The sequence below is a fragment of the Lissotriton helveticus genome, chromosome 7 (genome assembly GCF_964261635.1).
Source record: "Lissotriton helveticus chromosome 7, aLisHel1.1, whole genome shotgun sequence".
NCBI lineage: Eukaryota > Metazoa > Chordata > Amphibia > Caudata > Salamandridae > Lissotriton > Lissotriton helveticus.
The window spans coordinates 21,234,573-21,258,315 of NC_136068.1; the positions used below are offsets into that span (position 1 = coordinate 21,234,573).

At 42.0% G+C, this 23,743-nt stretch overlaps 1 protein-coding gene across 1 annotated transcript in view; it reads left to right on the forward strand.

Annotated features, from left to right (window-relative positions):
• LOC144766583 (cell adhesion molecule CEACAM8-like) overlaps window positions 1–23,743 on the forward strand; it is a 350,281-nt gene that overhangs the window by 22,027 nt on the left and 304,511 nt on the right. The window lies entirely within an intron of this gene.

Below are 23,743 nucleotides of genomic sequence, written 5' to 3' on the forward strand. Positions count from 1 at the left end.
AGAATCCGGTTGCCTACTTGCAACTATTGTGTGACCCTGCTCTGACAGTCACAGAATAGTTACAAGTATGCCATTGCATCCTGTTAAAAAAAATTTACATTGCAACAAAAAGGAAAGGGAGCAGACAAGCAGGTGCCAGCCTTCATTAATGTCAGTTGGGGCAGGGCAGGTGTTGTTGTTTGCAAAACTTAAAGCACTTAGCAGGTGTGCTTTGCTTTGCCTCAATAATGTACACTCACTGGTCAATCAGAGGGTGTTGTGATGACACCGAGGGTGGCATGGGTGTGCCAGCCAGAGGGTGGCATGGGTGAACCAGAGTGCCAGTGTTGACAGGATGGCAGTGCTTTGCTTTGCCCCAATAATGTACACTGGTGAACCAGAGGGTGCTGTGATGACACAGAGGGTAACATGGGTGAGCCAGAGGGTGGCATGGGTGACCAAAGAGAGTGCCAGTGGTGACAGAGGGTGGCAGTGATGAAGAAAGCCTTGCAAACAGGCTGGGCACGTAGAAACAACAAGTTCGCAAAACTGGCGACCCGACAAGTAAGTTCGCAATTTGCGAAATTGTACAAAACCCTCGCGAACTCACAGAAACCCGTGCGAACACACCCCCCCCCAAAAATCCGCAAATCCGCGAGAATTCGCGGATTTTCGCAATACGCAAATACGCAAATACGCAAATTCGCGGATTGCGAATCCGCAAAATACGCCCATGCTTAGTAATGGTGTGGTGAATAATTGTGCGGAGTGGAATTATGCAGCATTTTGCAGAGTTGAATTTTGTGGAGGGTAATTATGTGTTTTGGAGTTGAGTGTAAACATGTTATGTGAAGTATTATTATATAGGTTGAAGTGGACGTATGTGCAGTTGAATTGTATTCTGTGGAGTGTAATTATGTGGTTTGTAGTAGTACTAAGTTGTGTGGAATGTTATTATGTGATGTGGAATTATGTGGTATGGAGTGAAGTTGATATATGTGTTTTTTAATTTCTATGATTGTAATTATGTGGTATGGAATGTTGTAGGGTTAAATTATTTATAGTTGAATTGTGTGTCATGGAATTATGAGATGTTCAAATGTACTGTGTTTGGTAGAATTAGCAAAGCTGCCAAGGTTTCAGATTGTTCTGTGTGACATTTTCATAATTTCAGTGTAATTATGAGTGACATTTCAACGACTATGAGTGACACTTTCCTGTGAGCAAAATCAAGCAATTAAGAAGAGGGAAACATATACATATCATAAATTAAACCCATTTGAGCAACTAGAAACTCTAAGAAAGCCACTGAACTAAAGTGCGCTAACAGCAGGCTACTGAAAACTGAGCAGAGGCAGACTTCGTGAATGTCACCCATTATTACAGTTAAATTATGAAAATGACACACTTACCCATCTTAAACCTTTCCATCTGTGAGTGAATCAGTGTGAAGATGTGCTCTAATTGAGGTATATTCCTCCGCACCCTCATGGTGACCAGCCTGCCATGTGTCTTTGCAAATTTGCAAGCGCCAAGCAGTTTTCCATCAGCTACATGTTAATGTAACTCTACAAAATAAATACATAGGCTGTTCTCTGCAGAAATCAGAGGTTTGCTTGAACCAGGTTACACTTACTCCAGCACTTTAAAAGTGGCAGCTCATTTAAGGTCCAATCAGGCCTCCCATATTGTCTGGTTACTCTGCGTAGAAATGCTGCAAAGTTGTTTTTAAATGCTAATCTGTGGTCAGATTAAACCTTCCAAAAAGAGCTGCTTTCATCTATGAGTAATCAGTCTGTTTCATGGATGCTAAAATCACAGAAAGACCCAGTGACCGACCCTCTAGTGCCTCGTCAGCGATCATCTGTCTGTGGGAGGGTGCCACTGGGATCAAACATGTTTTAGGATTATGTGGTCTAGACTGCCCTGGGCTGAAGTATTTCGCCCATTTAGCCAGGAGTGTGAGAGGTGAGATCCGAGCCTGAAGCAGTATGTGCAGTGGTGCCTCTGATGCTCGCAGACTAGAGTTAGGCCACAGCTCCCTGCGCCACGGTAGGCACCTAGACCCTCGGTGCAATCAGCATGTCTGCAGAGCAAGGTCTGTAGGTGCAATAATACAACACCTGCTGGGTGGAGGGGGACCTGAGGCCTATTCTGTGTGTGTGCAATATGGGCCTCACGGGCCTGCGACCGGCAGGCAGAGACCCGAACGTTAGAGGCTCGATGAGGCAATATAGCAGACTTTTACAGCATGACTCTAGATGGACTCGAGTCAAAAGAGGAGCGTTGAGGACCGCAGAAGGGCAAACAGGTAATGGATGGCTGCAAGGTGACTGCCCACTGTAACAGGTGGAACTACGAGATATGACTGGAGGAGCTAACCCTCTGAGGAGCAATAATTAATGGCAGTAAGATGAGGGGAGTTTATTTCTATGCACTCTGAGAGTGTATTGTGTGGTATCAATACAATCATAACACAACGGGGAGAGTAAGGGTCATAGGGAAATTTTAAGACCAGCCCAGGTTCACATCCCCAATTTCTGAAAATTAAACAACAGAAAGAACCGGAGGTCTGAAATGCCTCAATTCAGACAGGTTAATCACACACTCTCACTATGTAATGTAATGTAATTGTGCATTTATATTGCACAGCTGTCGCTCCAAGGAGCATCTAGGCGCCACTGATGACCAGGAGATCTATCACACTGTCAAGCTGCTTATACTAGTTTTTCCCACTGTCATACTAGTGTTCTGTCCCGGGAGTCCTGTAAGTTGAAGATCCAGGTTTTCAGTGCCTTTCGGAAGTCGGCTTCCCTCTCTAAAGCCCGAAGGTGAGGGGGAAGAGTGTTCCAGGTTTTGGATCCCAGGAATGGCAGTGATTTGCCCCCTCTCGTGCTAAGTCTAAAGGCCGGGACCGACAACAGGTTGGGATTGGAGGACCGCAAGGTACGCATCGGCTGGTACCTAGCAAACATTCCCTGTAGATATTTCGTCCCTTGGGAGTGAATGGCTCTGAAAGAGATAATCAGGATTTTAAAAAGGACCTGTTTGATGATCGGTAGCCAGTGCAAGGTTTTTAATGCAACTGACGCTGATGATTTCCTCGGCCATTTCAACACCAGCCTAGCCGCTGCGTGTTGCACCATCTGGAGTTTGTGAGTAACAGCTTTGTTAGTGCCTGCGTATAGGCTGTTGCAATAATCTATCCTTGACGTCACAAGGGCGACCGTTACCGTTTTCCTAGCCGCCAAAGGAAGCTGATCGAAAAACTTCCTTAGCCCCTTGATGATGCCGAAACAGGTCCCTGCCACTGTCAGGGCATGTTGCTTAAAAGACAGGGTGGTGTCAAAATTGATCCCCAGATTACGAGCCGAGTTGGTGGTATGAGGTGGAATATCCGCCTTCTCAGGCCACCATAATCTGGGGACAAAATCATTTTGTGGGCCCATTGGCATGATCTCTGTCTTGCCGGTGTTACACTTCAGATGGTTCTTCCCCATCCAATCGAATGTGGCCGTCAGACAACATTTAAGGTTTTCTTCCCAGTCCTGAGTATCTTTGTCAAGGACCAGGATCAGTTGCGTGTCATCAGCATAAGCAACCACGTCAATACCAAATGATGATATCAACCTAATTAGAGGGGTGGTGTACACATTAAACAATGTCGGGCTCAGACTCGAACCTTGTGGTACTCCCGTAGTGATTAATTTTTCCTTGGAGCAGAAATCACCCAAGGTGACCACTTGCCTCCTGTCACTCAGAAAGTTCGTAATCCATTCCAGGACCTTACCAGTAATGCCAGATGTTGCTAACCGGTCAATCGGGATTGTGTGTGAGACCGTGTCGAAGACTGCCGACAGATCTAATAAAATTAGGACAGCCTTCTTTCCCTGGTCTAGGGCCATACGGATGGTGTCAGTGGTGAACAGGAGGACAGACTTGGTTGAGTGCTGTGCTCTGAAACCTGATTGGTTGGGGTGCCAGGCTTCGCTCTCCTCCAGGAACTTGGTGATTTGTTTATTTACGCATGATTCAATGATCTTACACAGTACAGGGAGTAGTGAAATCGGTCGGAGGTTGGATAAAGTAGTGGGGTCAGGCAGCTGTTTTTCTGCAGAGGTTTGACCGCTGCTAATTTCCATTTTGAGGGGATGTTGGCTGTGGATAATGATGTGTTTACAATTTCATTGATCGTGGGATTGACAACATTAATGATCGAATGTATAAACGCGGGGGGACACGGATCGAACGGTGACCCTGATTTAGTCGCCAGTATTGTAAGATAAGTTTCCTACAAAGTGATTGGCCGGAAAATCGCCAACTGGTCCATCAGACCGTTCCTCCTAGAGCTCCCCTCTCCTGACTCCAAAACGGGGACTGCGAAGTCCTTCGTGAGGCCATGTACTTTTTCCTCAAAGAAATCTGCAATAGTATTGCAGAGACTCTCGGAGGGCGGGATTTCTTGCACTAATATTTTGGGTTTGTAGAAGCTGTTTATGATTTTAAAAATAGCTTTTTGTTTATTGCTTGCAGTTTCTATTGCTGCCGTGTAGAATTTAATTTTTGCTTGTTTAATAAGTGCATGATATGAGCTCCTTGCTTTTTTATAGTTACAGCGCTGCTCAGCACAGTACTCTTTCCGCCAGCTACGCTCAGCTCTCTGTACCGCCCCTTGTTTTATTTTAAGTGATAGGTCGAACCACGGGGCTGATAGCCTCTTATGGCTTGGCCTATTTCCACTTTTCATCAGACCCGCCTTAACTTTGATCTCAGACATCCATTCTCTAAAAATATCATTGTCCATTTCCATTTTTCCTGTCAGATGGAGCCTACAATCTTTGGCAATCGCCATCAATTCTGGGTGACCCATAATGGATTTCCATCCTTCATTTCTCACCTGGGTACTTTTTCCCACCTGTTTGCTTTCCGTGGAGCCCTCAAGTGAGAGCTTGAAAGGTACCAACGCATGATCTGTCCATATTTGGATCTTAGGGTGATCTACCTTGGGTGTGGCTAGATTGGAGGAGATACAATCAATCGTGTGGCCTGCCCTATGCGTGGACTGTGTGGTAAGAATAGCTAACCCTAATGCATCCATAGTCTCTCTAAACGTAGTGGCTGCCACATCTGTAGGGGAGTGTAGATGTATGTTGATGTCCCCTAGTATAGTGAAATTGGAGAACCGGAGTGCAAGGTTACTAAACGCATCTCCAATATTCTAAAAAAAAACGTGGTATGGACCTGGTGGGCGATGATAGATCAAAGCACCCGCAAACGTTGAGGTGTCATCGAGCCTTATTTGAATACTCATATCTTTGGTCTCTTTTACATCCTGTAGTTCACCCACAGTGCAGTTGAGGGAGTCCCTATGGATAACCACCACAACTCCTCTCGTGTTCCTAGTCTATCCGCCCTTTGTATGCCACAGCCAGACGGTAGGGCGTTCACTATATACACCAGGGCTTAAGCCATGTTTCCGTAATGAAGAGACAATCCATATTCTCTTCAGTTATTAAATCGTAAACATGAGGTGCGTGTTTGGGCAGGGATCTCGCGTTAATTAACCCCCCCTACAGATGGTTTCTGCTGGCTGTTAGTGCCGCAATTTGAGAAAAAGGGAAGGTTTTCTTACAGCCCCGGCAGCTCACGAGGCCCTTCCATAGCGAAGCCCCCAGTTTGTACACACAGGTATGGGCACGGATTTGTAGTAGTAAAAGCTTCTCCCTGCTGTAATACCTGGTATTGGCAGATCGAGCAGCTTTTTCGGGCCTATGCCCGGCCGTTGCGCGAACGGGCGCAGACGGGCTTACCTTTGGCGCACCTTCGGCGCGCCATCGGTGCGCCCGCTGCGCGTCGATTCCATATGTACTTTAAACGGAAGGCTGGGCTCGGTCCTGTCCAACAACTGAACCGCCAACCTCAGCCAAGATGGCTGCATCTAGTGTGCTCCAGGAAGTGAGGATCTAGCTTCCTCTATGCCGTGCTGTCTCCCTCCACGACAATCAGCACTTGCTGCGGTGGAACGGGGAGCAATGCGGCTATAGAAACGGTGGTAATATGAAAAGGTATGCACAGGAAACAATTCTGCCAATTGTCAGTACACTTTTAAAAATAACAATACAAATTTAAAACAAATACAATTTTAACCCAGCGTGCAGGCTGCCACAAGTCTATATCATTCCAGCAGCGCGCTCCGCACTATGAACCTGAAGCACCTGCGCAGAGACTAGTAATCAGTCAGGCTTCTAGCAAAGCAATTGCGATTTTGCTCACGTCTTCCCACACGTCCTCTAAATAGATAGCTGGGCTCGTTCCTGTCCAACAACTGGACTGCCAACCTCAGCCAAGATGGCCGCGTCTAGTGTGCTCCAGGAAGTGAGGATCTAGCTTCCTCTATGCCGTGCTGTCTCCCTCCATGGCAATCCGCACTTGCTGCGGTGGAACGGGGAGCAATGCGGCTATAGAAACGGTGGTGATATGAAAAGGTATCCACAGGAAACAATTCTGTCAATTGTCAGTACACTTTTAAAAATAACGATACAAATAGTAGTGTGTTGTCTTAATTGTACAACAACTACACATAACACAGGGACTCAAAAGAAAAAGGATATACAAAGGGTATAAAAGGGAGAATCTGCCTATGATAGAATCTGAATAACCATCAACTCTTCATAGTGATCAGTTTTATCATTTGGTCATCCAGTTTAAGGGCAGGTGTGCCTCTTGATCATAGAGAACACCATGCCAGTATATACTCGGCTGGATCTTACCCAAATATACTCTGAAAAAGAACAGCAAACCATACTTTACTGGATCACTGGAAAAAGTATGAAGCAGTGCATGAAAAACTGTGAGTGGTGAATTTAAAATAGGGTGGTGTGCCCCAAATTAACAAACTTTATTCGGAGTGCGGACACTACCCCCTAACTAAAAACAGAACAGTGCAATACGCAGTGTAAACAAATAACTGCAAAAGTGGGTCAACATGTTTCAGCCAAGCGGGCCAACTGTCCCAGGCTTTCTTCAGGGCCTCTGCTCTCTACAATATGCATCTATCAGTTGAATGTTAGTGAAAATGAATCATGCAAAATACTTACTGTGATGATTCAATGTACTGCTGTGAATACATTTAAACATAATCCTCCACATCAAGGAATGCAATTGGCATCTACAAAAATTCAAATCAAATGAGTCTCTCTGTTCCTATGTACAGTTCCTTCTATTCAAAGAGATACACTGAAACCCCCTGCTGTGTATTTCTAAAAGGAAGTATGCTGCCTTCACTTGAACAGGCTTGTTTTTGTGCTATACATTTATTTTAGAAATAGTCTGTAAATGTTTTATCATTCAGTTCTTTTGCTGGGAATTTATACAGAATATTTCCAACAAAGTAAAAAAAAAACTGTGGTCGTATAAATCTTATCATGAAAAACGAAATTTGTCATTCTGAAAACAGAGAGGACACATTCATACAAAGCCAAGGTTCTGAGACGAGAAAGAGCTCTGCTCCCTGCGATATAAAACAACTCCCTACGTATGCCAGGGATGGGGTCCCCCACAAGTCCCAGAGATCTCTAATATATCACTTTGCTTCTATAGTGAGGGTAGGTTTAAGCACAACTGTCTTCCAATATGACAGGCCTTTTCATTGGTACAGTTTGTTAATTATGCTAAAGAAAGGTTTTACTTCCGTATGTCTTTTAATTGCAGAGCAGCTATTGCAAAATAGAGCACAATAGTTTCAATAAATATTGTAAGCTTGCCTCATGTCTCTTTTCTTTGCATTGTGGATATGTATGAGTGAACTAACGAAAGGTGTTTGCCTGCTCTCAGGATGCCTGAAAGGGTCTAGAGTGTGTGTTCTGGGGCGCCAACTTACCTGTTACTATGTAAAGGTTGGAAAGGCAGGTGTGGCACTATGAGCTAGTCTTGATTTGGGCTCAGAGGTACTGATGTGGTATGGTGACTCACTTCCAACATACTGATGTTCCAGGGTCCCAGGCATAGTTCTGTTTCTAAGCAGAATATCTGCACCAAGGCTGTCGGATACATTGAATATATTCCGCTTGTAATATACTAGCTTTATCTGAGCATGACTAATAGTTTGAACCTTTTTTTTGTATCACATTGGATCTTCAATAATGAACTTGTTTCACCAACAGTCAAATCTCTCCCTACTTCTGCCAATCCTACCTACGGGTAAAGTTCCAATCTTATTCTAATTCTTTGGTGATAACTAATCACAGTTCTCCAGATAGTTTGGAAATAATGGTACGGGCATTAGAAGAAACAACTATCAAAGGACTGATAGACCTAGAAGTCCTTTCAGCTCTGTGCCAACTTCATAAGTAGCTAAAAACCTATCAGGGATGAGTGCCGCATATGTAAGTTTCAGAGCTGCAGGAGTCACAGCAGAATGATGAGTCATTCAAGCTCGGTCCACGGCCAGTGCTGAAGCTGAGTGACAGATTGAACGAGAAGGGTTCACCTTGTCTGGTTCTCTTTGCTGTGTGGAGAGAGTAAGAGTCTCAGGACAGCAATACTGTTGTATGCTCAACAACTTCTTTCCTTCCTTCCTGCATCTTAAAGCTTAGGTGTGAGGAACATGCCTTGACTTGATCCATATCCTTGTCTTCAGAAGTTCTAATCTGGACCTGCGGCTGAAGAAAGGCTTGCTTTTCAATCGCACATGTGTGCTTTGCTGTTCAACAACACACATGTAAGTGATTATCCTGAGATGCTCAGCGAGTGGCCCTGGATGTTAGTTCCATGTTCTACAAGGCCCTGCTGAGACTGAAGGCAGTCTTTCCTGAACCACAGGATCTAACACTGCTGCTGTCAGGAAAGCTATATCCTAGAAGAAGGGGAAATGGGAGAGAGAGAAGAGAAACACAGCTAACGTCTCTATGAGACTTTTCTCAAAGTACAGAAAGTAGACAGAGGCTGGTGTCTGACAGAACATTGAAGCTCAGTAACATCCTGAAGAAGGGGAAATTACATTCATATCATCTAGTATTTTTTATTGTGCTATTATCCTTGCCAATCCTGAGTGTTGTCTGTTTCCCTCATGGCCCATTGTCGTTTTCCCTATGTTAGCTTAGGTGTGCACATTATAGGCCACCTTTCCTTTGCACAAATTACTACATAACACAATTGCTTTTGTAGCATATCGAATTTTCACACAGAACCTGCATATGTTTTCGTGTTCTGTTATTTTCCTGGGATTTAGTCTGAACACACCAGACAAGGTCAAACAACACTGCCCCTTGTTATTCTCTCTGGTCAGACGTTAGCACTTAGAAATAACAAGAGCACGCAGCTGCTGTTTGTGAGCACACGTCTTGTCATATAACCGAGGACATGGGTTCTGATAAAAACACACACTGCGTGAAGATCCAGAAGCAAGAGCGCTGCATCAGCTGAGATGTAGAACATCCACGTATGAATGCCATGGTACAGGGTTCGCCACTAACCTCAGAGATCTATCAGATATCATCATTTAGCTTCAATAGAAAGGGGGTGGGTTAGGCTAATCTGTTGTATAACATGACAGGGCTTTTTATGATATATGATTTGTTAACCATGCTGATGATAATTATGGTGTGCTTTTGTTGTCAAATTGTGGCACAAATACTGCATCTTAGAGCACGATAGTTTAAATAAATATTATAAACTTCCTTTGTGTCTCTTGTTTATCCTATTGTGAACAAATACAAGTGGGAGAGTGAAAGGTGTGTCCTGGTACTGCGATCCCTTAGAGGGTCGTGAGTGTTTCATTCTGTGGTGTCATCATACTTGTTTCTCTGGAAAAGTTAGGAGGGCAAGTGAGGCACTATAGCTATTCAGACTCGTTCTCATAAATATTAAGGTGGTACGATGACTCAGTCTCTACCGTCTGATGTTCTGTGGTCCCTAGCATAGCTGTGTTCCTGAGCAGAATCCTGCAATAAGGGAGAAGAGAAACACACCTAACTCCTCTAGGAGACTTTTCTCAAAGTACAGAAATTAGAAAGAGGAGGTTGGCTGATAGAACATCAAAGCTAAAAATATTGCAAGATTCAATACGTCAGACCTATCGAGGTCCAAAATATCAAGAAAGTGAGTGCAAATAGGTAAGTATAGATTTATCATTCTTAACACCACATCTGTGTACTTTGAAAATGTATATATATGGTCATGGTACATATATGTGGAGTTACGTATAGTCAAACTTTGCTTACCCATAGAAACTTCCCTTCACAATATATCCTTAATATTCTTGACACAATATTTAGTCCACACAATATTTTTGACTTAATATATTGTCCAAACACTGACCACGCATGAATTCTTTCAGCCTCTAAGTTGGGTAGTTTTATGTACACACTGCAGCAGTTTGGAGAAAATTGGGTTTTAACATACAATAAGCACATACAATGACTAACATCATGGAGAATCTGCTGGTAATTAACGGATACAGGCTTCCATGTAGCGGGGCCTGCAGAACCTGTAGCCAGAGCATGCAAATAACAGTGGGGTGATAAGTAGGTCGAAGCCTTAGAATAAGTAGAACTTGTATTCAGGACTGATTAGTCCTGTGAGACTCAGGATCATGTTTATTAGTGTGTTCTCTTCTCTCCATTCACAAGAAATCACACTAAGGGCCTGAGTCTCAAAGGTAACTTGCACTTTTGTTTACGATTTGTCACTCTCCACAAAGGTTTCTTACGAGTCGAATCTTTACATGTGTGGAGTCTCCCAATTTAAATAAAAGGGACAGAACAATCTTTTTATGTGCAGAGACTCTGCACTCGTAAATAAACTAATTGTAAAATACCTTTGTGCATAGCAAACAATCTTAAAGTTAAACAAACGTACACAACAGTGCAAGTTTACTTGTGTGAATTCATATAAAAGACTAAAACCACAATTTTATCTAGAAGCTCACTTCTGGCTATCGCTAAAAATGAAATTCATGGCATATAGACTAGGCGATCATTGCTCAATGGACCTAATCCCAACCTGGAAAGTAAAAAAGCAAGAAAAGACATGCCGCCTCTGTGGGTACCACACAGAAAGCTTGTATCATCTATTGTGCAAGAAGAACTATGCTGAAATCAGTTCTAAACGCCTTAAGAATATGCACCTGTAGGCAGGTTGGGTTGGGTGCATCTTCGAACATTCTTAGATGCAGTGGAGTAAAATTTATGACTCTTGTAGAGACTTTACTATCAAAAATTGAAACGGATTACATTTTGAATCTAGAAAGCGATCGTGTTTTAGGAACTGTAAAGTTTTGGTGATTTATGTAATTTTATCTTGTTTTTACATTTATGGTTATTTATTGTATACTTTAAGGTTGTGAAAAACCAAATAAAGTCAAATAAAGTCGTGTGACTCAGGCCCTAATTATGTAAAAATGTCTGATTTAAAATGAATGCCTAATCTAAAGCAGACTATATGTGAAGATGATTCCATAAAAATTAACATAGTGGTTGTAACAGGTGGATAAGCTTATTGAAAATATTTACAATATTTTGAATCATTGATGCTGGAATCTGGGGATCACGGTTCGATGCCTGGCGCCGGTGGCAGGTTAGCCCAGCACCATGTGACTCTGGGCAATAGCTTGCTTAATCTTCCTGATGGCGCCTGGAGACCCTTATGGCTGATTGGTCGTGTTTTACAAATGGATTATTATGATTATGAGTGAAGTAATATGTGATGTAATCAGCAGTGCATGGCACGAACGAGTTCTAGTTATGTACCAGTAACATGTGAATCACCAGGAGCACTGGCCTTTGTCGAGGAGAGACAAGTGACGCAACCCATGACCTGTTATTTGAATCACTGGAAAGGGAACCATATGAGAAGATTCAGACATGGAAAGGAATCCTGAAATATAATATAGGAAAGCGTTGACTGACAGCGACCATCATCAAAACAACCAGAGTCAGCTTTGGGTTGACGTAAATGGAGAAGGGCCTCAGCTTGAATCCTGGCCCTAAGAGGCAAATGTGCTCTTACAAAGTCTATTTCAGATCAACCAACGATCAACATGCATTTCAATCCATTCACTTTGACTATCTAATCTAAAAAAGCATTGTCAAGGCCACAGGTTTTAGTGCCGAGACCTACTGACTTTGCCAAAGTTTGTTTGATTATTTATTGCCTAAGAAAATTCAAATGACTCAACATTGAAACTATGAACTGATTCAAGTCTAGAAGTATGTAAAACTAGATTCATGTTAGTAATTTCTTTCTGAAATAACAAGTATGTGTTCTGCTCGAAATCTGAGGCTAAAGCAAAATAAAATATTGGTTTGCCGTGCGGCTTCAAATACTATGAGTTACAACTGATGACAACTGATGGATATTTTGTAGACACAAAACTAATTTATCTCAGATGATGTTTTCACGTCTGTTTGTAAAATGATTCTGGAAGAAAATTCTTGTTAGTAAACCATGGTTTGTGTCACTGACCTCATGTTGATGTTAAACTTTCTTTAATGCTGTTTATCAAGTCAAAGGTGGACTACACAAGTGTGATGTGGGTTGAGAGGAGAGTGTACTCCCAGCTTTAATGTAACTATAAGCATAAGACAGGGGTGCGTTCTAGTGCCTTCTCTCTTCTCAATATATATTAATGGGGGAGATAAGGCGCTACAACAGCTAGAAGTGGATCTCCCTAGAGTAGGCCTACGCAAGACCCTGTGCTCCTGTACGCAGATGATGCAGTCCTAATATCAAGAACTGCAAATCGGTTGCAGCTCTTTATCGAGGGGTTCACATCATACATGGAGGAAAGGGATTTAAGACTTAATTTAAAACATATACTATGATCTGTGGTAGGGCTAATCCTAAAAAAAGGCTGCACTATGCAAGGGATGTTAACTTATTTGAAGTACAGAGTTTCTCTTACCTTGGCATTCAGTTTTCACACATTGTGCCTACACATTAGAAATGCAAAAGCTAAAGCAGCCAGAAGTATGGAGGCTCTGAACAGATTCTCTAGAAAAATAGGAAATAAGAGCTCTGACTAAACTATAAAGGAGCAAATGTACCCCTGCTGCTAAAGAGGGGCTGCAGAATGGGACATGAAGAGAGTTCTCCCCACCACCCCAGACTCAGGAAAATCATTTTTATGTAAGATATTGAAGGTATCCCAAACAGTTTCATCCTTTATAGTTCATAAAGAGTTGGATATGCCATTCATAAAAGATTTGATTGATCGGAGTTCTATTACTTGCTGGTTCAATATATGGAGTGAGCCAGGCTCGAAATGTACAAAAGATGTCACACCTGATTGTTTGTATCTCAGCCAGTACTATAAGATCCCTCGGTTAAGCTCTGTGAATAGATTGCTTACCGAGCCTTTTGAGGGAGTAACTATCACCAATCTAGCAAGCATCCTGCAGTTTAGCAAGAGGGGGTAAAATTGTTTTTAAATAACCATAGGAGGGGCATGAGGGGGAATAGTGTGAATGGTAAATCTTCTGTGACAAGCTATATATCTATTTAGCCTCAGCCGGGTCTACCTAAGTATATATCTTTATTAAATATACCCAGCAGAGGTTCTTTTTGACACCTATGTGATCGGGCATATCACATCGGTTAGTGCCCTGCCCTAAAAGCGCCACCTGGCTGGCCAAAATGCCCTTGGGATGGCCGGACAAAATAATCCATTGTCCATTTCATGTTATTTTGCGGCCTATACCGAGATATAATTATCTGTCAGGCCCACTTTTTTTACCCCAGAAGCTCCCCTTGTACCAGGATGCATTTGAATGGCCAGGTAAACTTGAGAGTGAATTATTCCGTATACTGCTTCAATGTATATTATACATGTTATTGCTAGAAGGAAACAACTAACAGAATTGGGTGATTTGAAATATGCAGATTATATCTTACTGTACCTTGAATTGTGCGGGATATATCGGGTTACACTGTTTTTAAGAAATAGATATTTATGAAAAGGATCTGAATGGCTTTTTAGGCCTTTAGATTATATATTTATGTGCAGCTGAATACAGGATGTAAAATGGATAAAGATTTTGATTGTATAACTGTATAAACAAGTTTTCTTATTAGATTACTTTATTATAATGTATCTATGTGAAGTCTTCTATGCCATGTATTTTAAAATTGCTTTTATGGATAAATAAATATCCGAATAAAGATTTGATGTTGATTAAGTCAATGGCGTGCTGTTAGATTGAAACTATGGACGGTGTATGGTGTTAACCCTGAAAAAAGGACAATTCTAAGAAATGTTTGTAGTAAATTTAACTGGTGAGTAGGGATAGATATGAAATGTTTGAACTTGCACCTCTAGAAAACATATCCTTTAAACCCAAACAATGTGCAGGTAAATTCAAGTGTATTTGGAGTCAGTTCCTTGTCTCTTCTCTGACATTACCAGATTTCAAATGATCAGTATTCACATGGCTGTTTGAGGTTGTATCCATTTTCCCATGTTTCTCTCTTCTTCCAAACACCCCTCCCTGTCCCACCCTCATTTATCAATTTGTGTTATATACAATGTCCACTTTGCAAAATAAAGGCTCTTGATGTTGGTAACCATCTTGTTATAGTTCAGTCTTGCTGCTGATAGCCAGGAGAGTGAGTCTGCATGCTTTAGACACATGTCCCCTGTGTGTGTGATCATTCCCTATCCTTGATGCCAGGGTGATCCTCTGCACATGGTGATTCCATGAAGCCACCCTGCTTTGCCTCATTTGTGTTTGCAATCATGTTGAGGTCTCCTCGCGGTGACATTCTTCATACTCACCTACCCTTGGCTCAATGACCAGCATCCCCCGCTCCTTTTAGAGTCCTCTGGAGCCCGGGTCACTTTCTATGATGACGATGTCCCACTTTACACCAGTGTCAGAGAGGAGAGGGTCATTGCCTTTGATCTTGTATTCGATCTGGACAAAGCTAGCGGCCTTCCGTTCTCCTTTCCCTGTTTCCTTCCTGCTTCAGGCAACTCAATAAATATGGAATTAGATCCGAAGATAAGCCTCACTTTTGATGGTTTCAGAAGCATATATCCTTCGTCCATCACTCAGAGTTTTTGTTTAATGCCACCAAACAATTTTGTCAGCTTTGTCTGAGGGACATTTGGTTGAATGCAACTGAGGCTGAATGTTGGGTGCAGGCTGTCGCCAGGATTATATCTCTGTCTCTGTACTTGATGGTCTTGGCTATCCGTGTTATATAGGGGTCCCCTGGCGGTGTCACTGTGTCAGTGCATGGTGTTCTCATTCTGTCTCCAATCCAGAGGGGAGATTTCCTGTTGGAACAAGCTCACTGAGTCATCATCATCATAAAATCTTGATTCGGTTGACAGAAACAACCACAAAAGAGTACAAAACACATAAATATAAAATAATCTCAGTAAAATGTACCCAATAAAATAGACAATGAATAAAACAGGTGCAGTGTAGCGGACGGGACCGTACACGAGCGAATTGCGAGATGATCTCCTGGACACCAGGGCAGCTCGTAAGAAGCATAAAACAGCAATCGTGACATATTCATTAGGAACCATCTGGAGGTAGACCAAGGCCAGCCTGTCGTAATTTCGCAATGATTAGGTTAAGCATTAGCAGAAGACTTGTAGTGTAGCTCCTATTTTCCCAATAGGCTCTGCGCATTGGAATAGTACCTACAGCAGTAAAGGCCTAGACCAGACGTTAACTAGGTCTACTACTGTCGATACTAGACTTAATTTTTGGGTTTGCCAGCTAAGCTCAGAGTTCGCTAGAAACTTTCTCGAATGTTCAAGGAAGGAATTAACTCCCCTGATTAGACAAGAAGGGATTTAGTTTCTGACAACCATAGAACATGACAACTTTGCTCTCCCCTAATCAAGAGTCAATCTCAAGAGTCGTGTGAGCACAAGGCAATTATTTTACTCAGTCAGTACGTGCATTCTTAGTCTCATCAGAATGTAGAGAAAAGGAAGAGACGGGCGTGTTCAATAAAAAGGTGTTATTTATTGATCAGTCTCTTTTCTCGTACAAGAGAAATGGATCGATATTATTGCAATACTTATAGTTAAGTAAAGTGCATACATTAGAAGCAATAGTGTAAAATAATACTGTAAAAACATTGATATGGTTTCTGAGCCATATGATGTTTTAAAATGATTAAAATATATTTACATACACATATACATTTGACTAAACGTACTCAACTGGTGTTTCTAAATACGCCTACCCGTGTACCTGACCTAAGTCTAATGCGTGGGCGGGAATAGAAAGTTACAGTTTAAGTTAAGTTTGTTTTTGCCAAGTGAATAACTAAAGAATTCTCTGTGAGGGGTTATTCAGTTCTGTACCTGGAATTTAGGATGGATGAGGAATGGTATCTCTTTCTCTGCTCTCGATATTCCAGGCTGCCTGCGAGGGCTGCCCAGAAGCGCCGGTGCTGGGTCTCTCGGCTTGAGATAGCAGCGCGTCTCTCAGCGCGTCAGGAAGGCGGGGCTGCTGCCTGCGGGGTCTGCTTCTGCTCTCGGCTTCGGCAAGTATGGCTGCTCCGTCTTGTCACCACGCGTGTGTTTGCATAGGGCAAGGTCGGCAATATTTATACCTTAAAGGTGCCGAGATTGACGTAAGGATGGACATAGGTACGTCAATAAAGATGTCATACGACTTGCTCGTTAGCACATTCTTTTGCAAAAGTTCTCTGTGAAATCAAAACAATGGCCGCACGGATTTTCCAGGTTGTCATAGGTTTGATTTGTTATGAGAACGTCGTATGCCTTATCAGGGGCTGGAGGAATGTCGCTTGTCTAATTAGATCTCAAGCGTTATGACCTAATCAGATAACACGTTCCTGTGCCGTAGTGTGACTGCGTCAGATAACGGTATCTGCATCATGGGGGTTTTCTTGCCTCATGGGCTGACTGTTAGTTAACTTGATAGTTAGTTTAACCAGAATAGGGTCAGGAATAGGGGGACTGATTCAGAACCTATAGAAATACACGACACCCACTCCACGCTAACTATGGTCATATCTACTAATCTATGCATAGTATAACATAGTACAACATACTATAGAGTATAGTGTATACCTTACCACCCCAAAATACATAAATGCATTTCGAAATTTTCAAATATACTGAAAAATTGCAGTCATATATATTGTACGCACTTAAGCTATGAATAAAATGCAAAAGTAAACACGCAATGTAATGCATTATTGCTTTTTGGTATATGAGAAATACACATGAAATGGCTCTTAATATGGCTATACAGAAAGGAAGTTCGAGACCATTTCATCACATAATAAAATATTTGTGAACATACCAGCGGGCAGCTAAAGTCTATATAAAGTATCTAAAATAGAAATCTTAGTTCTCTAGGAATAGTTTCTTACTTTAAGCAGAAGATCAATGTCCCGGGAAAAAAATATATAGAAAAATATTTTAAGGAGCTTGCTGAAAAAAATTGCTGTCCGTGAACTGGAGTGAAATTGTTCATGTGACTTTATTTTTAAAGTTGAAGGCCGAATTCAGGGAACGCCGTGTGCGAGTTTACTCAAAAGTCTCTATTTCTGTTCTGGAGAGAACATCATATCATTCAGGCTTTCGAAAAAACTGTCAACAGCTTCATGGGAAAGTTCCACTAAGTCGGAAATAGGGGTAACCATGCATTCATGCGCATGATTGTCTCCATTGACATTCTGATTTGCATTGCGGACAGAAGGTCGTACCTGTTCGATGCTGCTCTCATCTTGAACTTCACTACTCTTCAATCGTAGTGGTGAAGATTCCAGGAATGCCGTCATCAGAATTGGCAGCCTTTGAGGGCAGCACAGTGCGTGAACCTTGGTAGGAACCAACAGTGTATCTGCATCCACCGGCGCATCCGATTGTAGCGTCAGACAGGTGTCTAACACGCATTCTTCTCCGCATAGCAGACACCTTAGTACAGGTAAAACACACCTTTGCCACATTGGTTGAAATGATAGAAACCAAGTCATGTTTAGGTCTCTAAGCCGGGAGAGTCCCAGGATTTTTGATATCCGGTCCCGGTATCCAATGGCTAGGATCGTATCTTCCATTGTCGCGAGAGTTTGATCTGTGACATGGGTTGCCATAACGAAAAATAAGGACTAGGAATAGGATTCCTGCAATTAGTCCCAGGATCAGGGGAAGTCCGCCAAAAATCGAATGGACGAAATCTGGAAAAATACCCAGTATGGCTTTGAATGGTGTTAATGCCATCGAAAATACTGTCTTAAATACCTTTGAGACCCCAGTGGTATCAGAAATATTTAAGATTTCGCTCAGGATTTCCGCGAAATGTACGGGGGAATTGGTTGATAGTAATGTATGTATCTCTGCAGTCGTCCTTGCGACTTGTAGATCATATGTTTCTTTAGATGACGTGAGCCTTGTAGGCGTCTAAAGAAGCACTGTTTTCATTCTGCTTAAAGTATCTATTCGAATAGAAGTAATTTTCAAACCGGGCCATGCCCTTGCCTCCCTGTCTGGAAAGGAGCTGGGGAACAAAGAACGTCCACAGCACTTGACCTTCGCCGTTGTAGTGACTAGATAAGGAGTCCCGGGCATAAGACTGCAACATCTGCGGTCTACAATAAGAATGTAACTCCCATTATAGAGTCTTTGAAAGAATGGTTCTATTTCAGTTGCAGGTGCGCCTTGCTGGTGACATGAAAGGTTGTATGAATTCCCTTCACAGGCTCCGTGCAAACTAATACCGTTACACAGAAGCGTGCCGCTTAGTGACATAGCACAATTGTTGCCACTAAGAAACACTTTCTGTCCTTTGTTACTGACACATGCATGTGAATAGGGCAGGTTCCAAGTTGTTTTAAGGTACCCCTTTCCCAATTTCTCGTACATGCCAGCCTGTATATATTTTTGGCAGTATTGAAACCTGAAGGTTGAGATTGGAATATTTATGATTCCGTGGATTATCTATTCACTGACAGGTCGTTCTGACATTGTCATTGGTAATCTTTCTAGTTTTTCAATGCTCAAGATTGTATAATCAGCACCCTTCTGCGCCATACCGATTTGTCTATCAGTAAGGTTAAAGATTTGGAATAGTGACGTTGTGTTGATTAAACGCCAAGGCACATAGCCTGAACGCAGATTTTGGAACGTCCAGCCAAGCTGTACAATGGAACGCAATTGTGACTGACCATGTTGTAATAACAGTAAGTCTTGCGATAGTATATCGATTGCTGAAGACACAATGCTGTCCAATGAAAATATTCTGGAGGACAGAGTCATTAACCCATTGTCCACTACAGAAAGTGATTTTTCCAAATTGATACGGTCAATTTCCCGTATTCTTTCTGCTGTTTCAATTTGAGTAACCTTCCAGGCCTCATTGTATGCTGCATATACAGAGGCTGCTATGAAACGCTTTTGACGCTGTTTGCGTGGTCCCAGTATGAAATCACGCAAGTCAGCACCATCAGTAAGTAAAGTTAGGTGTTGCTTAATTTCAGGCAGTGTGGAAGTCTGTAGCCATTGAAGGCATAATTTGCCCACACTGTAGGTTGTTATTATCCCTGGGTGATGTCTTTGAGGATATCTAGGGTCTGGCCTGGTCATTTTGAAACCCTGTGTTTTATTCAGGAATCTATCTTGACAGTTATTTGTATCTGTGGGCCAGATCAACCATTGTTTCCAATCAGGATGTGTTCTGTTTTGGTTAAGTATATGGCTTATGTCTATTTCTTCATCTGTATCAGAGTTATTGCTAAACATTGTTGGCTTTGGAATAGACAGGTTATTTAAATCTTTGATTTTGGCTAAGCCAAGACAGGTGGTTTGTTGAACAGTGTCATTTAAAAATATCATTTGTTCTGGGATCATGCAGGCTCTAAACAAAGCTTCTAAACCCTGTACTTGCCATTCTTTTGTACCCCAAACACTTTTCAAATCAACATTTTTGTCCCAATAATCAAATCCAAAAGTATTCATTTTTTCAAAGAATGAATCTGAATATATCAATTTTGTGTTGGTTATCATGGTTTTCATCCCTGTCTTGTTTGACAATTTGTAATAAAATGTTTCAGCATTAGTTATGTTAAAACCTGAAAAATATGAATATTTGTCATAAACGGTTCTAGAGCTCCCTTTTGGAGGTGTAGCACAATGTTCCCATTGATTATAATTTAAAACATTTCTAGGTTGTGCAGATTTATGCAAGAAATGGTTACCATAATGGTTATAGCAATACATACTATCATAATTTGTAGAACCTTGCAAATAATCATGTTTTGTAAATTTAGCAGACATTACTAAGTCAGACATCATATTGTTTATACTTTCAAAGTCCCAATCATCAGCAAATGAGTTTGGTTTTGCAAAGTCACTCAAGGAGATCTTGATTTGGTGTGGATATTTCAGGATCTCGACCGGACCATAAATTTCATAGTCAGTGTTGTCCCAGGCTACCCCACCAGGTATTGGAATTGCTGTGAAGTTGGCTGAAGAAAGTTCTGAAGAAAGTTCTCGTTTCTCGACGTGTGAAGATGTGTGTGGTTTGAGGACCAAGTTGATGTTCTGACTTGCTGTGTCCATTTTAGCATATTTTCCCTCAATGAAGCGTCCCAAGGTAAATACCATGATGAGCCAAAGTATGAGGATAAATGCACCAAAACCCACCCAAAATTCAATCCATGGAGTAACCAGATATGTTTCTTTCAGTTGTTTCAAAAGTTCCTTAGCTTTGTCTTTAAAGGATTTTGATGATGGCTGTGTCTTTTGTTCGCTGAAACCTTCAGAGGAATCATCGAAGTTGACGAAGTAACCAGATGCAGTTCTGTCAATTGTTCCAATTGGTTCAGGATTTTTGTTTCTTGCATTTTCACTTGGAACTTCATTGTAGATTGGTGTGTCTCTGCTAAATGTCTTTATTTGGGTTTTCAGAGGTCTGAGTTCTATTGCATTGTTGCATAGTCCTTGTTGTTCTTCTTTAGGCGTTTCGAATGTGATGAGCCTCTTTGTTAGGACCTCTGTACTGGTAGCAAACCTTGGTGTTCTGCTACTTATTGGGAGTCCACTTGGCCTACTGTTTGTTATCGGCCACATGTTGTGGTTTTACCAGGTCGATGGATACAACTCGGTTCTCCTTTTTTCCAGCAAGTGGCGGTAGTACAACTGATCTTGTCCCGTTGACAGACAAGACAGGAACTGCTTTTCTGTAAGAAGGCCCAAATTCCTTCTTTACCGCGATCTTCTCCCCGACTAGATCCCCGACTTTTGGAATCCAGACAGGTCTTGCTGGGACAGGTGGTGATTCTTCAGTGGTTGTTGGCTGTTGTTTCAACTGTATGTTGCTCAGGTCTTTTCTTGTTTTGTTTAAGTCCTGCAAAATAGCCAAACGGTCTTTGACATCAAAGGTTTTTTCTATTACCACTGAAGTCTGACTATCAAGGTCAGAGATCAACATCCTAGTTCCGAATAATACTTCGTACGGACTGAATCCCTTCAGAGAATTTCTTGGCAAGTTATTTAGACTACGTTGGACACTTATTAGATGTTTGACCCACCCAGCTCCCGAACCTAATGTCCTTTCTATTATAGATTGCTTTCTGCCTTGGTTTTTTCTTTACACCATCCCATACCCTCAGGAAGGAAGTGAGAAGATTCCCGCTGGGCTGTGCTCATTTGGCCATTCTTTCCCCCCCCAGGCTGGATTGCCTGAGTGAGAAAAAAAAAATGGTCGAACGTAGCATGCTCTTAGCGTATATGCCATTTAGACTCGCAAATCTTGTATAACAGTCCGGACGTCAGCCGAGTGCTGTGGATCTACATTATAAGTGGAACTAGCCTGTGTATGTTAATCGCAAGCCATTCTTTTTGTTGGTAATATTATCTGCCTTGATACGACGAGGTATTAAACTGCTTCTCTCCCCACTGCGATCTCTGTTGCAGTTTGGGCAGTTTTTTACAAACATGGTGTAGTGCAGGCTCATGCCTGGCCACCAGTACCGTGATTGTAATTCTTCCAGAGAATCTTTTAATTTAAGGTGTCTGAGACCCTCGCCCATGTGTGCGTCTGCGATTAACAAGTGTCTCCTGTCCATGTTTGGAATCACTCTATCCCCCACTCCAGGGATTCGAGCAAAAGGGACGGAGTTTGCATCGATTATGTATGTATAATTGAGTGGATAGTTGATCGGTAACGCTGAGCAGTCGCCTTTTGATGACGTTTTCACCGCCAGCAATGTTTCACCGTCAATGTATTTTAATGTACGCTTTTTTCGATCTACGGGAGCCGGTTTACTGGCTGCCGCTGCGGCTGTTTCAGCCAATGAATTCCCTACAACGTGAACGCCATCACGCTGATGACTCAGTGAATGAGTCACGTGAGTCTTTGGTAGTTCTTTTTTCAAAAGAGCTACTTGTTCCCAGAGAAGTCTCTGCTTTATTGGTGCATCTGTGTCATCTTTGTAACCGTTCTGAATCCATGTCTGCAAATCCTTGTTATATGCTTTGACGCAGAAATATGAATCTGACACTATAAGTGTCGGGAATTCGCGATCCGCATTATCTAGCGCCATTTTCAAAGCTATTATTTCAGTTTGTATTTCTGAATTAGTTTCTACTGAGTGTGATTTTGTTAATAGAGGTTTTAGTTTACCTCCACACTTCTTTTGTAATCTCACATGTGGGATTGTATGCATGTTCTCCCCAAACGGAGGGTTGAGCATGTCCGTCTGTATAGATTACACAGGCGTAATGTCGTAGAGGCAGAATGTCGATTGGCAGAGGATACGTCTTTTCATATTTTAGATTTTTTAATTCTTCTAGTTCTTAAAAGACTGTCAACCAGGCAATACTTGATAATTCATATCCTCCGTACTGGATTTTCAGATGGGCAATTCTGGATTTTTTGAAGTTGAATTTGTAACCCTCTGCAGCGAAACCAAGTATTACGGTGTTCACTCTTTTTAAGTGAGTCTCCAAGTCATCATCTGTTAAGTAAATGTCATCGACATAAGATAATGCTTCATCATCATATTGTTGTAGTAATTCTGTTACTCTCGCTGAGAATACCCCCGGGCTGTTCTTGTACCCCTGGGCTAACCGACAGAATTGTTTTTGAGTGCCATTTACTGAGAAAGCTGTTAAATATCTGCTCTCTGGTGCTATGTTTTGACAAAAGAATCCATTGGAGATGTCCAAGGTTGTTTTGTATTTTTTGCGCACTATGTTATTCATTAGTGCAGACCTGTGTGAGTTTTGCACTGCAAAAGTTTTGCAACATGTGTTAAGGTGTCGGTAATCCAAAACTAGGCGATATGAATTGTCTGGTTTGGAGACCGGAAACAAAGGATTGTTCATTTGTGAGGTGCAAGTTTCAATCACCCCCTGGTATTCTAGCTGATCTAGTATTTCATTTACTTGTTTTTTAGCTTCTTGCTTAGTTGGGTACTGCCTTTGTGCAGTTGGTTGTGATTTTAACTGGATTTTGTGAGGAGGAGAATCCTCATCCCATCCTACATGATTTTTATATAAAGCAGGTGCTAAGGCCACTGCCCACTTTCTAGCAAGTGTATATTTTTTATGAATCGGGATTTGATTCGAGAAGGCAGGCATAATTATTTCTTCGCCATGAGGGCACTCCCTGACAAACTCTGGTGGCCAGTCTTTTTCAGCTAGAAGGATGTCATAACCCTTGGAGAGGTTATCCCAAAATAGTCCCCTTATTTTCCTAGTCTTATCTCCCTCTATACGTAATGTTATCTCGTATATTTTGTGGGGCTTGCTAACTCTGGTATCTGCAGT